Raw genomic sequence first — 12,432 nt, forward strand, 5'->3', positions numbered from 1 at the left:
ATAGTATTGTAAATGGGGTCCCTTTTGTGTTGTTGAGGGATGGGTGCTAATGCTGGCAGCTGAATGATTGATTCTCTTGTGCCTGTTTTCATTTGTTAAAGCTGAAACACAGTGTACGACACGGGACTTGACGACCAGAGCTGCTTTTGGCAAGGTGAGTGATGAACAGATATAGAAGGTAATTTAGGGGTGCAGTTGTCACTGCAGTTACTGAACTACACAAAGTACAGTAAAAATCCTGTTTATATTTCAGGGGTGTTGTAGCTGGCCTAAGAGAGCAGATGGAAGCATCTGCCTCGAGGGGAGGGGAGGGCAGGGCACGGAGGTAAGGCAGCAGATGAGAGTAACTGTCCCAGCTGTGCTGTGGCTTTGGATGCTGCTTCAGCCTATGCTTTTCTTTTTGTTTCACATTTGTCTCACACAGGCTGAGTGGGGCCAAGCTGCACTCTGAAGAGCAGCACGAGAAGGGCGGGCTGGTTGTGAGCTGGATCGGAGCAGAACTGCCAAGTAGCACGAGGTGAGTGCGAAGGGTATCCATCTTGCTTTGCAGGTGCCATGGCAGGCTCTCTAGAGAAGTGGTTGAGGATTGGAGAAGAGGTTGCAGATGATCAAGGAGCGACACGTGCAGGGATGGCTTGAAAAGGGTATGGCTGCTTTCTCTTCTGTTTATCAGGTGTCCCAGGCAATGTGGGCTGTGGTGTTAGTCTTTAGAATCGGAACAAAGCAGGTGCTGAAATGCTGCGTCTGTTTGTTTTTTTGTGTTGGGGTTGCACCTTGGTGAGTGTAGGGATGGGTTTTAAGTGGGTGCAGCGGAGGGCCTGGCCCCAGTGTCCTGTAGTGTGTTTTGACCCATCAGCATAGCCTTTTGGTTCTCAGGTAGTGTCGCGTTAAAGGGGTGTAGCTGATTAACCGTTACGGGCCCGGTTGGATTCAGAGTACTGAACCAGTCGGACATTCACCAAAACTGGGGGTCCGTTCGGACATTCACCAAAAACGTAATAACCGCCTGGGGGTCCGCTCAGACATTCACCAAAAACGTATTAACCACCTGGGGGTCCGTTCAGACATTCACCAACAATGCATTAACCGTCTGGGGGTCTGGTTAGATTCAGAACACTGAACTATCACGGATAACCACCCTCACCCTAGTTGCATTAATGAGAGCTATCACAATGCAATCAAGTATGGTTTATTACAGCAACAGGTAATCAGGTTCTTTTGGATTGCCGGTGATAGTGACTATCTGCAAAAGCAAGCTAGTATGCATGAAATACACAGGTGTTATAGGTGTTACAGGTGTTACAGGTGCGCAGCCTAGAAATAAACGCGTTAAAAGGATCAAAGACTCTATGGAGATTTATAAGCAAATATTCAGATCTCACCCAAAGGCGTCCCAATGGGGGGGCAAGAGAGGCTCAGCCCGTCGACTGATCCCAGGAGTCAGGAGGTCCTAAGGATGTTGTATGTCCTCGGGATGGTATCTCCCCTGACGATGGTATCTTCCCTAACATCCCCTCTCTCTTGGGCCAATTTATATTATTTTCTATCTTTTAGGTGGAGCTTGAGTGGCTCTAGTCAAGCATATCTTAGTTATGATTGGTGTAAAGTTTTCCCGTCTCCGTTTAAAGTAATAGGCTCCGAGAAATTCAGAGCGCATGCTCAGTGAGGGGTGGTCGCACCTTGGAGGCGGGTAGCTTTTGGGATGGAGGTGTGTTTTGGTATTATAATGATATTATAATGAGCAAAAAGTACACTAGGGTACAGCATTTGTCAAAACATGACAGGTCTTTGGCTTAGGGTGGCAAAAAGTGCAGCTTTGTGCACAAGAACAATCGAGGCCCCACCTGATTACAGAGCCTAGCCGTGGTGTCTCCACTCCACTCTACGCTCCGTGGTGTTCCTTAGAGCTAGCACACCAAGTTTCCCCAGCGCGATAGCATCTAAGGTTGGGAGCCTAGGGAATGCTCAGATAATGCAGTTATGCCCTACCCTGAAAGCCTCTTCAATGCTGTACCTTTTCCTTAAAAGTATGAATGTTAGTTTTATTTTCCTAGTTACTTCAGGCATTTACACCACAGGTAGCTTACTGAAGTAAGTGATTTTGCCTGCAAGTGGAATGGATTTTTTTTTTTTTTTTTTTGGTGTGCAATCAGTTCTGTGTTGCCTTCAGGGGGCAGTGGCGACCTGGTTCAGGAACGGCACGGCGACCAACCCCAGGCCGCTCGGTCCATCGGCTCACAGACACCAATGTGGTGGATGGCAAATGGCATTTATTGTCGAGTCACATGGGCTTATATACCCGAGGCCCATAGCGTCACTTCCGCTTGCTTACATCACAGACCACACGCTACTGTCCATCAAGGGAGGGGCTCCACCTTTCCGTACATCGTGACATCTTCCGGCCGCCAGACCCTAACTACCCACATTTCCCCCCTCCCTATGCACAACCAAATTAGCTAAAATATAACAATCTTAAGACGTAGACATCATAACTTAACTAAAAAACATAAGGCACAATAACCAGGAGAAAACTAAGAGGTAACTGGTAACGCTGAGTAAATGCACTCTTAAAGTAGTTGTTGGTGTTCTACCAACATAATGTTAACTTTCTCTAACCAACTTTTAACAAACAACACAAGCATATTTAGTATACAAGGTCCAAAGATAAGATCACACAAACGCATTGTAGCCCCCCACCCACGGAGGCCGCTTCGCTGGTGTCTGGATTCTGCCAGTGTGGAACTCTCAGGCTTAGACAGGACGCTTGCTGACTTATTGTCTTCTCATGTCGCCGGGGTATACAGATTACGGGGGTGCCCGATGATCCGTTCCTGTGAACAGAAACTCAGTTTTCATTAGTTTTGTTCTGAAGTTGGGGCGTCGGCTGTTTGGAGCTTCTCTGGCTGCACGAGTTGCCATACCTTCGTGGGCCCTCAGGCCCTGGACTTGCGCCTGGGGGGTGATCACTGTTGGGTCCGTACCCATTAGCCGCTGCAGGCTAGAGCCATGCAGTGTGTGATCCGTCCCAGTTACTTGGGCCAGTTGTCTCATACAGTTGTCCCCCCATTCTCGTTTAAAAATGATCATCCCACCCCCGTCAAAGATCAGTCTACAAGTTTGTGTTATATCAAACGGGAGCATGTCGTCTCCCCTGAAAACACCATCTATGAGGGTGGAGACCATTGCAGAATGAAGCCCTTTATCCACAATGGCTTTAACAATCGCTTGTACATCCTTAGGGTTTGTTGGTGAGTGAACCCTCTGCCCCCCGTCTGTCACCCAGACCAGGAACGCTAGCATGGCCGATAGAGCCAAGATGGTGCACGCAATCTTAATTTTCCTCCAATCTGTGAGAGGAATTTCTCTGCCTCGCGGTGCAGCTTTATTTCGGATGGGGATATTTTGGCTATCTGTCCCCATTTCCTCCTCCGAATTTGAATCGGTATGTGATCCGGAGTCAGAGCTTGACTGACTGCTCACCTCCGAGTTCCGGTACCCTCCCATCGAGTTCCGGCCCCGCCCCCCACCCCTGCGGGCGGGCCGCTCTCTGCCTCGTGGCTCGCCCCGCCGCCATCTCAGCGAGGCGTTTGCGCCACAGGAGCGTTTTCTCGGATGGCCGTTCCGATCGGCTCTCTGCCCCTCTCTCACGCTTCTACCTCCTCCCTGGTCGTCCCCGCAACCGTTCTCTTTCTCGCATTTCCACGTGTTAGTAAAACCTAACATTTCATCCCCGTTCCCGCCGGAGGCTTCTTCACCCAACTCTTCGTCTTCTAGCTCAGCACCGTACTGGGGCGCACATGGCCGTGGTCTCTCCCAGATTTCCCCAGGCTCTGGTTCCCCACCGGCACACCTGGCTTCCTCAGCCGAGCCACCCCACAGCTTCCACAACTTTGATACGACCTTCACAAGGGTTTCCATCTTCCTTGTTGGTCCGGGAGCGACCTCCCCGCCGGGCTGGTCCCGCCGCTCCGGCTGCCGTTCACCCGAATCCAGGAGTTTTCCTGGGTTTCGGCAGTACTTGTTGCCTTCAGGGGGCAGTGGCGACCTGGTTCAGGAACGGCACGGCGACCAACCCCAGGCCGCTTGGTCCATCGGCTCACAGACACCAATGTGGTGGATGGCAAATGGCATTTATTGTTGAGTCACATGGGCTTATATACCCGAGGCCCATAGTGTCACTTCCGCTTGCTTACATCACAGACCACACACTGCTGTCCGTCAAGGGAGGGGCTCCACCTTTCCGTACATTGCGACATCTTCCGGCCACCAGACCCTAACTACCCACAGTTCTGCTCCTAGATTTTTCTTTTTATGTAAATAAAAGATCGAGCTAATTCCAGATGGAAAAAAAAATCAGTTACTTTCTTGGTCAGTTTGTCCTTTTAATATTCAAAGCTGCAGCAAAAGCATGGGGATTTTTGTTTCTAGAAACACCCTAGCTCTCCTGTCTGCACTCTGCATGCTGTTGAGCTAAGCCATATAAATGAATAAAGAAACCACAGCTACTGCTCCTTTCTGATTTTTTTTTTTTTTTTTTTTTTTGTGCTTTCCCCCTTGCACTTTCCCAGGTGATTGGCTTCAGGTTCCAGGTGGGACCTAGTGGTAACTGAGTTGCAGGTATTCCATGACAGAGCTCATTCTGCCTGGGCTGCTTTTTGGGGTAAGCGCTTTGTTTTTCCTTCAGTCAGTTGCAGGGTTCTTTAGGTGGGTCAGAGTCTATGGACTGATGCGTTTTCCAGTAGAAACCGGTACGCATATCTTTTTGAGTTGGTAACTGGTAGGATCTGTCACTGTAAAGCAATCTAGTAGTAGGTGCCTGTATTGCACGCAGCTCTTCCTCAGGTGAGTAGTTGTTATGGCAGTTTTACGGATGGTATGGTGATGTTACTTTGTGTGTTTGCTTTGTGGTTCTGGGTCCCTTCTGATTTTTGCCGAATTACGGGGCTTTCTGTGAGTCTTTGCCTGTATGTCAAATATTATCAAAGTTACAACCTTGCTGTTAAAGTGATGGAGCAGGGTTTAGTTGAAATGTATCATGGAAGCTCCCTGTGTGAGCATGTGTCTGAAAATGGCAGCAGTGGGCACGTAAGGGGTAGTCTGTTTCAAGTTTAGGGACAGTTTGTTATATTTCTGGAGCTTTTGCCTGTGTGTTTTCTGTCTGTCGAGTCTTTAGACCATAAAGCCTTCTAGGCTTTATGTCCTTGAATTTACGTATTAGAAGTACGTTTATGAGGGGTTGCCAGGTACGTTGTTTTTGGGAAACCGTGGGGTATGGTTCCTTGAGTGCATAAGTGCAGTAGTGCCAAGAGAGTGAGCAGGGCCACCTTCTTCATCTCTGCAGAATAAGTCTGTTCGGGCACACTTCTCAGGTAAATGTAGTGAGCAGATGAGGTAAAGGAGCTGGGAACAGAGAGGTATTGCACCGTAGCATGTTGCATCAGTAGTAGTCAGCGTTGCGGAGGAGGTGGGTGTCAGGGCTGGCGTGCTAGTGAATGCTGGTTCTCTGTTTTTGCAAGTGATGATGAACCTGTTTGACGTAATTCCATTTGAAAAAGTTCCAGTTACTGGCCTGGTCGTGTCGTCCTTTCAATGTTAAAAGCTGCAGCAAAAGCATGGGGATTGTTGCTTCTAGAAACACCACAGGTCACCTGTCTGCTCTCTGCATGTTTTTCAAGTAAAGCAGATCTTAAAAAAAACAAAAACAAAAACAAAAAAAAAAAACAAAACAAACAAACAAAGAAAGAAAATAATAAAAAACTGCTGCTGCTGCTGCTCCTGCTTTCTTTCTACTTCCTTGTGCTTTGCCCCTCCCCTTTTCCAGGTGATTGGGTTTGGGTGCTGGGCGGGGCTGAATGCTATATGAGCCCCAGGCATGCTATCAGAGAGCTCCTTCTGCCTGGGCTGCTCCTTGGGGTAAGTGCTTTGTTTTTCCTTTAGTCAGTTGCAGGGTTCTCTAGGCAGGCTGGAGTTTATAGATTTCTAGAATTTTTAAGTGCTTGGAATTCACTTAGGAGAGGGATGTTTAATAGAGGTTTCTGGCTCACTGTTTTTTGGGATGGTGGGATACTCTTCTGTTTTTGAGCTATATTTTAATCTCTAAATGTATAAACCAGCAGTAGGTAAACATTAGGAGGAACCGGTCAAAGGTAACAGCGCTTTCTGGAACCGTCAAGTTCTTGTTCGGCAACGTAGTGACTGGTTTGATCTACTTCACAGATGGAGAGGCAAGTGGACTGCTCTCTTTGAAATAATAAAATTGAAAACATAAAGTTTGTCAAAGATGGCAGTGCATGTTTGCAGTCTGTTTATTGCTTTTGCCAGTGGTAGATAACATTTATAAGGAATCGGTGAAAGGAAAGAGCGCCTTCTGGAACTGTGAAGCTCTGTGTTGGCAACTCGGTGACTGGCTGGACCTACTGTCCATCTCCAGAGGGAAGCGGACTGCTATTTTGAAATTAAAAAATACTAATAAAAATAAAAAAAAATATGGTGCTGCTCTATGGCGCCCGGAGGACTGCCACTCTGCATGGCAGTTAAAAAGAATGTGGTTTGGAGATGGAGAGCCACAGAGATGAAGCAGCTGGGAAGAGAGACACAAGTATTGCAGTAGGTAGGCTGTGGTTATGAGGTGCCTCAGGATGTGCTTTTTTTCTTGTTTCCGCCCTTCCCTCGTGCAGCCTTGGAGAGATGAAGTCCCCATGGTGTGGAGTGGTGCAAAAAGGTAAGAGGGTTGTCGGCCCGGTCAGTTTCCTTCACCAATGCTAAGGCAAGTCTTTGAAGAGAAACAGCCTGGTTGCTTGTGCTGCCCCCTGTTGAACTAAGCCAGACCAAAAACAGGGCTGCTGTTCCTCCTGCTCTCTTTGCCTCTTCTCATCTTGCAGAGGAATGGTCCAGCAATTCGGGTTAATAGGGGACAAGAGAACAAAGGGGTTTCAGAATAACTGCTAACTGTTATGACTATTGCATGGGGCACTATGCAAGTCTGTGACATCCAGCCAAGATGGACAAAGGAGAAGGACAAGGGAAAAGCCTGGGAGGAAGACTATGAGCCTTCAGTACGAGAGACCCGCAGAGGGACCACCAGAGACTGATAACACATGCGCCAGTGGGCGGGTTGGGATTCCAGGAACTAGTTATAATAACCCTGCCTTTTCTAGAAGTAGTAATGAATATGTATTAGCCCAGGAGCATAAAAACCAGCCGCCTGCTGTGACTTGTGTGCGTCTCGGTGGAGCAGAGACTCCCGGCGCACCCAGTGCTGTTTGCTTACCTCTATTCATTTAATAAATTGTAAACTTTGATTGTAATCCTATTTGGGACTTAGTCATTTATTACAACAGACAACCTTGTAAAATGCAGACAACCAGAATCCTTACAACAATTAAGTGGAAATCACGGTGTAAGAAACATTACCACCTCAAAGAGTAAAAGCCTCAAAAGAAATGTGACTTGTAACAGGCCAGCAGCTGTGTGTTTTCGGTGAAGCACCAGGTAGAGTATAAACCTGGATTGCACAGTTAATGGGGAAACGGGAGGGTCCTGGTCCTTGGGAGGGAAAAAAAAAAGTATATAAACTGTGTATGGAATCGGTAGGTGCCCTCCTGCTTGCGGGACACCCGCCATTGTAATCTCAAATACAAATGCTACTGTACTGAGATCCTCTCCTGAGCCTATGTTATTTCCCAAAGATTGATTCGCGGTTTTAAGGCTTCAGGGATAGGGCCCTAGGGTTGGGTTTCAGGGTAAGCGTTCTCAGGGTTTATGTTTAGGATTTTAAGGTTTTTAGTTTTAGGGTTGGAGTTTTAACGGTTAGGATTTTAGGGATTTGAGGGTTAGGGTTTTAAGGGTTTCAGGGTTAGCGTGTCAGGGTTTTGGAGTTTTTTGGGTTGTAGTGTTGATAGTTTTTTTAGGGTTAGGTTCTTAGGGTTTTATTTTTGGTCAGTTATTTACGGTTAGGGTTTTAAGATCTTATTATTATTTTTTTTTTTCAGGTTAGGTTCTCCTGGGTTAGGGTTTTGAGCATCTTAATATTTTGGGTTGGGTTTGGGATTTGAGCGTCTTAATTTTGTGGGCTTGGGCGCTGTGAGCGTCTTAAGTGTTTGGGTTAGGGCTTTTAGGCATAGGTCTTCAGGGGTTTAGTTTGGGTCAGGTCTGTAGGGGTTTCGAGGATTTTTAGGGTTAGGGCTTGCGGCTTTTTTGTGTAAGGGCGGTAAGGGCTAGGGTTCCAGGGAGTGCTGTTAAATGGAGTTCTCGACAACTCGGCCTCTGATTGGCCGTGCCGGCTGTGCAGGGAATGCTGGTAGGTGTAGTTTTCCGTCACAAGGCTTCCGGTAGGCCGCGTTGATTGCCCAGAGCATGCCGGGAAATGTAGTTCTGGGACTCCGGACTTCCGGGAGGCCATGTTGAGCGCCCAGAGCATACCGGGAAATGCAGTTCTCGGGGACTAGGGCTGGGGCTAGGGTTAGAGTTTAGGGTGAGGGTTGGGGTTAGGGTTAGGGGTTAGGGTTAGGGCTAGTGAATGCTGGTTCTCTGTGTTTGCAGATGACGGTGAGCGTGTTTAAACTAATTCCAGTTGAAGAAGTTTCAGTTACTTGCTTGGTGACGTTATCCGTTCAACATTAAAAGCTGCAGCAAAAGCAAAAGGGGATTTTTGCTTCTAGAAACACCCCAGTTCTCCTGTCTGCACTCTGCATGCTGTTGAGCTAAGCCTTATAAATAAGTAAATAAACCAGAGCTGCTGCTGCTCCTCTTTTTGCTTTTTTGTGCTTTCCCCGCATGCGACCTCTGCCGCCCCCTGCTGGTGGAAAACGTGTACTGCAGGCGGCCGGGGGCGCGCATGCGCGGTGACGCCCGCGGGCGCCCTCTGCCGCCCCCTGCTGGTGGAAAACAAGTACTGCAGGCGGCCGGGGGCCGCGCATGCGCGTTGCTTATTACGTCTTTTTTTTTTTTTGATGTGTAATTTCCTACGCTCCTAGATTTTTCTTCATATGTAAATGAAAGGTTCGTGCTAATTCCCGTTGAAAATATTTCATTTACTTTCTTGGTTGTATTGTCCTTTCTATGTTCAAAGCTGAGTCAAAAATACGGTAAATTTTGCTTCTAGAAACACCGCAGTTCTTTTGTCTGCACTCCGCATGCTGTAAACTAGGGATAGGTGACAAATAAATAAAAAAATAAATAAAAGAACACAGCTGCTGCTCCTGCTCTCTTTCTTGTTTTTTGCCCCCTCCTCTTTCCCAGGTGATTGGGTTTGGGTGCTGGGCGGGGCCAAATGTTATACGAGCCCTAGGCATTCTATCAGAGAGCTCCTCCTGCGTGGGCTGCTCTTTGGGGTCGGTGCTTTGTTTATTCTTCTGTTAGCTACATGCAGGGTTCTTTTCGTGGGTCAGAGTCTTGTACGATATTTTAGAGGAAACCAATCTAGTAGTACGTGCATTCATTGCAAGAAGCTCTTTGGAGGTGATTAATTGTTATAGCACTTTTATGGATAGGATGTCAATGTTACTTTGTGTGTTTGCTTTGTTGTTCTATGTCCCTCATGATTTTTGCAGGGTTATAGGGCAGATGCCACCAGGTCTACCCCTTTTGTTGTTTTTGTTTTGTTTGATTTATTTTTCTTATTTTCTTTTTCGGAAGGGGGTTTGGGATTTGAGCGTCCTATTTTTTTGGGTTTGGGATTTGAGCATCTTAATTTTGTGGGTGTGGGATTTGAGCGTCTTAAGTGTTTGGGTTAGGGCTTTTAGGCATAGGTCTTCAGGGGTTTAGTGTGGTGGATAGTTTCGGTTAGGTCTGTAGGGGTTTCGAGGATTTCTAGGGTTAGGGCTTGCGGCTTCTTTGTGTAAGGGCGGTAAGGGCTAGGGTTCCAGGGAGTGCTGTTAAATGGAGTTCTCGACAACTCGGCCTCTGATTGGCCGTGCCGGCTGTGCAGGGAATGCTGGTAGGTGTAGTTTTCCGTCACAAGGCTTCCGGTAGGCCGCGTTGATTGCCCAGAGCATGCCGGGAAATGTAGTTCTGGGACTCCGGACGTCCGGGAGGCCATGTTGAGCGCCCAGAGCATACCGGGAAATGTAGTTCTGGGACTCCGAACTTCCGGGAGGCCATGTTGAGCGCCCAGAGCATACCGGGAAATGTAGTTCTGGGACTCCGGACTTCCGGGAGGCCATGTTGGGTGCCCAGAGCATACCGGGAAATGCAGTTCTCGGGGACGAGGGCTGGGGCTAGGGTTAGAGTTTAGGGTGAGGGTTGGGGTTAGGGTTAGGGGTTAGGGTTAGGGCTAGTGAATGCTGGTTCTCTGTGTTTGCAGATGACGGTGAGCGTGTTTAAACTAATTCCAGTTGAAGAAGTTTCAGTTACTTGCTTGGTGACGTTATCCGTTCAACATTAAAAGCTGCAGCAAAAGCAAAAGGGGAGTTTTGCTTCTAGAAACACCACAGGTCTCTTGTCTGCTCTCGGAATGTTTTTGAGATAAACCAGATCTTAAAAAAAAAGGAAAAAAAAAAACCACAGCTGCTTCTTTTGCTCTCTTCCTACTTCCTTGTGCTTTGCCCCTCCCCTTTCCCAGGTGATTGGGTTTGGGTGCTGGGCGGGGCTGAATGCTATATGAGCCCCAGGCATGCTAGCAGAGAGCTCCTTCTGCTTGGGCTGCTCTTTGGGGTAAGTGCTTTGGTTTTCCTTCAGTCAGTTGCAGGGTTCTCTAGGCAGACTGGAGCCTATGGATTTCTGGATTTTAAGTGCTTGGAATTCACTCAGTAGCGGGATGTTTAGTAGGGGCTGCTGGCTCACTGTTTTTTTGGGATGGTGGGATACTCTTCTGTTTTTGAGCTATATTTTAATCTCTAGATGTATAAACCCACTTGTGTAACTCTCCAGAGGACTAAAACCAGCTTGATTGAATGCTACATATGGCTTGGCAGCGTAGATGCAGCATTACCAAGAGACTGAGCAGAGTTGTATCAGAGTCACCTCTTTCATCTGCAAAGGGTAAGTTTGATTACCCCTGCCGAGGCTTGTGTGTGTGCATGTCTTTTTGGCATTTGTGGAGCTCGGTTGTTTTTCTTTGTGTGTGTGCATGTTCTTTTTTTTTTTTTTTTGAGGGTCAAACAGTGTGTTTGCTGAGTGTGGTTAGAATGAGGAGGTGGGGAGCTGCTCAGGACTGGAAGGTTTGGTTTCTAGGAGTATGCGGCATCCTTCCTGTGCGACGTGACTAATTGTTGGGCTGGAACGTTCCAGCTTTCGTGTGTCTTAAGCAATGTAGCTTGTGTAGTGTGTGTTGTGTGGCCTGGGCAGAGTTTGCTGTGGTGCAGTGGGCGAAGAATCTCAGTTAGAGCTGGTGAGCAGCTGAAGTACCAGAGCTGGGAAGAGAGAGGTCTTGGAGCAGGTACGCTGTGGCTGTGAGGTGCCTCAGAGTGTGCTTTTCTGTCTTTTGTTTTGTTTTGTTTTGTTGTTTTTTTGCAGGTGCTTTGTGCGGTCGTGGACAGGAAAGGGAAATCCTCGTGTCGCGGAGCAGTGAGGGAGGGTGAGTGTTGTCAGCCTGGTCATCCCTTACCTGAAGCGAAGGGAAGACACTCAGGTGTTTCCCTCAGAGGGTCCGAGGTGAGTCTGTCTGGGATAGAGGAGCAGCGTGGCAGGTGGGCGCTTGCAAGCACAGTGGTTCTTTTGTCCTTTTGTGTTCCCCGGTGGTGTGGATGATGCTGGCCGCTCCTTTCAAGCTTGGACCTAATTTGCAGGTCCAGAGGCAAGTGGAGTGCTGTTTTGAAAGGATAAAAGTAAAGCTGGGGTCGCTTATGTTGTTGAGGGATGGGTGCTACTGCTGGCAGCTGAATGTTTATCTTCTGCCTGTGTTTTTCTTTTGTTCAGGCTGAAATGCAGTGTGCAGTGCAGGATGTGTCAACCAGCTGCCTCTGCAGTGACTCTGGTGCGTGATGAGCAGAGGTAGCTGTTAATTTTGGGGGTGTGGTTGTCACTGAAGTTATTTTCCTACATCCAATAGCGTAAAATTCCAGTTTGCCTTTTAGAGGCGCTATAAGTGGGTAAAGAGAAGAGATGGAAGCATGTGCCACGTGGGGCAGGCAAGCGGCTGAGGTACAGGAGGGGATGAGAGTATGTGATTTTTTCCTGGGGGTGGAATGGAATTGATTGTTTTGGTGTATAGTCTGTTTTGCTCCTAGATCTTTCATTCATTGTAAATAAAAGTTTGAGCCAGTTCCAGTTAGGAATGTTCTAGTTACGACCCAGCAAGTATTGTCCTTTTAATGTTAAAAAAAAGTGCGGCAAAAGCATGGGTGCAGATCTGTTTCAGGTCTTGTGCATCATATTCGGTTGGAGATCGCGTCTGTTTCCATCCTCACTCTTGCAGAAGTCATCTGGGCCGCATCAGGAGCTCTTGCTTGGGAATTGATTTCCTAAGTGTCTTCTTAGGGGGTTTTCAGTCCC

The 12,432-nt window shown here is 47.7% G+C and overlaps 1 long non-coding RNA gene across 1 annotated transcript; it reads left to right on the top strand.

Moving 5' to 3' along the window:
- Window positions 1–10,518: 10,518 nt before the first annotated feature.
- LOC140003017 (uncharacterized) lies at window positions 10,519–11,520 on the top strand. The gene is made up of 3 exons (XR_011810918.1): window positions 10,519–10,653; window positions 10,870–10,980; window positions 11,455–11,520. It is a non-coding gene; the product is annotated as an uncharacterized lncRNA (long non-coding RNA).
- The last annotated feature ends 912 nt before the right edge of the window (window positions 11,521–12,432 follow it).

The sequence above is a fragment of the Anas platyrhynchos genome, chromosome 8, assembly GCF_047663525.1.
Source record: "Anas platyrhynchos isolate ZD024472 breed Pekin duck chromosome 8, IASCAAS_PekinDuck_T2T, whole genome shotgun sequence".
NCBI classification, from domain to species: domain Eukaryota; kingdom Metazoa; phylum Chordata; class Aves; order Anseriformes; family Anatidae; genus Anas; species Anas platyrhynchos.